A 4875-nucleotide genomic window follows, 5' to 3' on the forward strand; every position below is an offset into this window, starting at 1 on the left:
CAGCAGAAAAGCATGCTACTTAATTAGTGATGTCTGCAGCGAATGTGCTAGAGTGAGGTACAATACACATGCTACCTACCCGTCACTGTAGGAATGACCTGTTCTTTCCTCATTGATTTGAAGTGCATCTTTTTTTATATACCTGATTATTTATATTCTATGATCCGATCCTGAATTTTCTGTTGTATTCTATTGGAGTGTTTTGTAACATACCATACTATATGTTGTATCTTTAACATTTAATATCTAATAATTCAAGTGGACTATACCAGTCAAGAAAAATTTGAAAAATAACAATAAATAATTGCAGACTGATATTGTTACTTAATTCTCCAGGTAAAATTTGGACTGATTTTATCATTCTTTTTAAAAAAATTCTTTGCTATTTTGATTAAAATTATATTAAATTCATAAATTAATCTAAAGAGAACTAATGTCTTTGTAATATCTCTCCCATCATTCTGGACCACATTCATCTATGTTCCAATCATATGGCAAGGGCTATGGGATGTTTGGATTGGCCAGACTTCGATCAGGTACTCACTTTGGAGCCAGAGAAGATGGCAGCCTCTCCTGCACAGCCTCCCACATGGACTGAAAGTGGGGATTTCTCAAAAGAGAATCAAGGTGATGTTACCAGAAGGAGGGCATGGATGCTAGGCAGACATATAAAACAGACATTCACCACAATGTTCTAAAGACATCAGAAGATAGTTACAGAATTAGAGCTTAAATGAGAAACTACCATTTAGTTTAGAGATTTAGAAACTCCATAGATAGTTGTAAAAGAAAACAAGAAGAATAAGTGTGCTTGGGTACAGGTGAGCTAGTTAGAGCTTTTTAAAAACTCTTGACACTCCAAAGTAAATAAGAAGTTATTCTCAGCATTTATTTGTGACACTTTGAACACTGCTTTTGTATGAAATTCAAGCAACTTAACAATATACACTATGATTATCATTTTATAATTAAGGACAACAAAAATATAAGAGCTTAGGGACAGGCCCTGAAGTTAGAGATAGATTAGGATAGGGAAAAATCTTTGTCTATCAAAATAAACACTTTTTTGTCTACAGCCATGCTACCCTGAACAAACCTGATCCTGTCTGATCTCAGAAGCTAAGCAGGGTCAGACCTGGTTAGTACTTGGATGGGAGACCGCCTAGGAAGACCAGGGGCTGTAGGCATAAAAAATAAGGGATTGTAAGTTGACAAGGTCCTTGCAATCTGTGAGGTCAACTAAGGGTTGCCTCACCTAAAACAAAACAAAACAAAAAACCCAAAAGTGCCTTTCTCACATGTTGTTGTGAGGATTAAAGGAGGTAATACCTGTAAAGTGCTGAAACAGTTGCTGGCACATGGTAAAAACTCAATAAGTAAACCAAAATAGACACTTTTTTTTTTTTTTTAGTAAGAATTATTTTGGTTGCAGAAACCCAAACCAAACTAAGGAGAGGTGGAATGTATTGCCTCATAAAACTCCTAAGACTGTGGGTGGATCTAGGTTTAGGTCCAGAGCAATCCAAAGGCTCAAATTATCTTGGTTGCAACATCTGCTATAGAGAGTCTAATTCTGTATAGTCAGCTAAGATGGTGCTGGCAGTTCTGGAAATATATTGCCCTACCTTAGTTACCCCTGCTAAAAAAGAAAAGTTTTTCTTCTAGTCCTATGGGAAAGACTCTGGTTGGCTGCGCCTTGTCTACCCCTTGGACCTATCATTATTTCTAAGATGATGGAGACTACCATGATCTAGGCCGGGGTCACATGCCCATCTGTGGTGTATTGAGATTGGCAGACTCACCACATTATAAAGTGCAGAATGAATGGTTGCTAGGCAAACTTATGTCCACTACAATAATGCAGATGTTAAAGCTGTGGAGCTTAAAATATTTTTGTTGCTAGATTATAAATTTTTAAAAATTAAAACAATACAAATAATGATGACATTATTGAGAGCTTACTCTACTAAAGATCTTTACATTTATTCTTTTAATAACCCCGTGTGATAGGTAACATCATGCCCATTTTAAATGTGAAGAAATCGAGGCCTGGAGTGGTAGAGACAAGGTAATTACTCAGATTTATCATACTCTACAGCTCTTGGTATTTAACATTATAATAGACTGCTTTTCTGATGGGTCACCTTAGGTTAAACTCGCAAATCTAAAGACCAACAGGATTTATTGTTATGATTGGCTTAATGTACAGGAAATTATGCTCTGAATTCTGTATGGCCGTGTCTGTCTGGAGGTTATTGTTAATGTCTCCCAGTCTTTTCATTTCTGATTTTTTTTATGCCGGGTACAATTGATAGTTGTATGTGACTAGAACACTGTCTTGGATTTGTCTTCTTATTTTGCTGTAATTGTTGGCTAGTAAAGGTACTGTTAGCTGTTTTCATTGCAGCAAGAGCTGTCTACATTTTACAAAATCACTAAGTTGCTTTATTATATTTTAGAGTACTAAGGGTAAACATTGTGTATTAGTCTCTTCAAAGATTATTAATTATATTCTAGAATAAAACTTTTTACAATGAACATAAAGTAAAATTGAAAAAATTAAGCTGGCTCTAGGCAAATATAAATTTTGCAAAACAAAATAATGCTAAAGCGAATTTCTAAAAATCACTGTTCACCACGGATGTTTTAATGTTAACCTGCTTTGTCCACTTACGGTGTAATAGAGTTGATTTTTATACTCATTAATTTCATTTTAGGATATAGAATTATGATGGTATTCACAAGATTAGTATTAAACATTTATATTGAAAATAAATGAAATAATTTTAAATGCTGCCAAGCTGGTTTTTAGCAGCCAGGTCTAGCAGGTAGTGTCAGACAACCATATTTATGTGTGTATTTCCACAGATGTATTTTGATAAGAAAAATGTTTTCCTTGCATGTTTTTCTTCTGCTTCTCTCCAAGGAGATTGTAGTTAGGAGGAAGAAAATCTAGCCCCCTCTTATTTCTCTACCACCTACCAGTTTCTTAACACTATTCTTTTATTTCTCAGATTTCCTCCAACTTCCTCTGTGCTTAGGTCTCAAAGGAAGTCTGCGGGATCATTAAGGCATCTCTAACCCTCAGGAAGTAGTTAAAGAAACTACCTGAGTCTTTTGGTGCCAAAAATGCTTTGATTCTAAACTAAAGCATGAGAAGACAAGATATTTGGGGTGGGGAAAATACAGCAAAGCATTTCTGACGGCCGTTAGCTCTCTTTGTTACCTTGGGAAAAATAATTTCAGCATTACATGCCTTAACATTTCTTATCTATTAAAAGTATAATGCCTTCCAGTTCTCATATTTTAGAATTGTAAATATGAGATAATCAGAGAATGAAGAATTGTGGTTAATATAAACTGACTATATACAAATACATAGATTGCTGGAGAATTAGAATGTAATCAAATTATTTTTAATACTAAAAATATTTTAAATACAATTGAATCTTTGATCGTGCCGATGGAACTTCAGGATTTATAATACCTTATTGTGAACTTTACTGTTGTAATAGAGATGCATGGAAGTGCCAGATAATAGATTTTATATTAATAGATTTGCAGATAAATCAGCTTTTGTTTTTCCGCCTTTCACTATAACTAGTAACTCATCTTCTTTAGGCTAACACAGGCTTTAGGCTAAAACGATCTTTTTCTTCAAACAGAAAAGAATCACTTAGAGAAGAGATAAATATTGACCCACCTAGATTGCAATTAATTTTGTCTCTGATTATTGTATAACTTGAGGTTTCTTTAGCATATGTGCTGCCCAAGTGAGCCCTAACTTGAAGTTTCTTCGTTGTTTTTTAGTGAATGAGGGCAGGACTCTTTTAATGAATATTGCAAAGTAAGGTCAAAGCCTAGAACTTAGATGCCAGGTAATCCTTTTTGCCCTTTTTAGTGTGAAAAATCATGAGAAATTGGAAGATTATTTGCATAAATATTGTATTTATTTGTGTTGGCCATTGTTAAGCAAATTTACTCAAACACGGTTTAGGAATTTAGATGCTAGGAATATTTTGACAAGGTGGGGAATAAATTTCTTTTGCAAAGAAATTAATATATATCTCATTTAGCATTAGCACACTGGTAGGAAATTATTTTTTTATCTGGTGTTTTGCTCCTGTAGACTGTTCTTGGCACCTAGCAAAGTGCTGGTCACATCACTGGTATTACAGGGCATCAAATCTCAAGTATAAAAAGGGCATTTAAAATATAGTTGACCTAAACAAACAAACAATAAGAAAAACAAAACAAAACAAAAAAGAAACAAAAAAATAAAATATAGGTGACCTAAAAATGCTCTCGCAGTGCAATTTATTTTTCAGGCCCAGAGAATTGAAATATAAGAAAAACAACAAATTTGTGATACATTAAGTTCAGGATATGATTACTGCTAGGGCAGAAAGAAGATGGATGGAGTCAGGGAGAGGTTCAGAGGAGCTTTTTGTTAGGAAATAAAACTGAGCAAATACGACAATGTTAAGACTGTTAAAGATGGGTATGTGAATGTTCATTATATCGTACTCTTTTAGCATATTAAAATATACAATTTTAAAATTCAAATAAAATAAAGTCCAGTTTTTCTTTGTGCTGGATCACTTAACTATCACTTTAATTCTGATTCGTTAACTTTTTAAAAAATAATATGTTCTTAGGTATTCAGTATGAGTTTTGACAATTATATTCATCTGTGTAACCACTACATAAGCTCTAGGCCACTTCTATCACTCTCAGAAGGTTCTCTCATTACCCTTTCTAGTCAATTCCTCTTCCCATCCCCACTTTTCTGATTTCTTTCACCATAAGTTGGTTTTGTCTGTTCTTGAAATTTGTAGGAATGGAGTCATATGGTAGTTGTTCTTTTGTATAAGC

At 34.0% G+C, this 4875-nt stretch overlaps 1 protein-coding gene and 1 pseudogene across 1 annotated transcript in view; both read left to right on the forward strand.

The window, feature by feature from the left end:
- SNTB2 (syntrophin beta 2) overlaps positions 1 to 4875 on the forward strand; it is a 72632-nt gene that overhangs the window by 9660 nt on the left and 58097 nt on the right. The gene's annotated exons all lie outside the window — the stretch shown is intronic.
- LOC112478271 lies at positions 1069 to 1187 on the forward strand (annotated as a pseudogene).

The sequence above is a fragment of the Pteropus alecto genome, unplaced genomic scaffold, assembly GCF_000325575.1.
Source record: "Pteropus alecto unplaced genomic scaffold, ASM32557v1 scaffold42, whole genome shotgun sequence".
Lineage (NCBI taxonomy): Eukaryota > Metazoa > Chordata > Mammalia > Chiroptera > Pteropodidae > Pteropus > Pteropus alecto.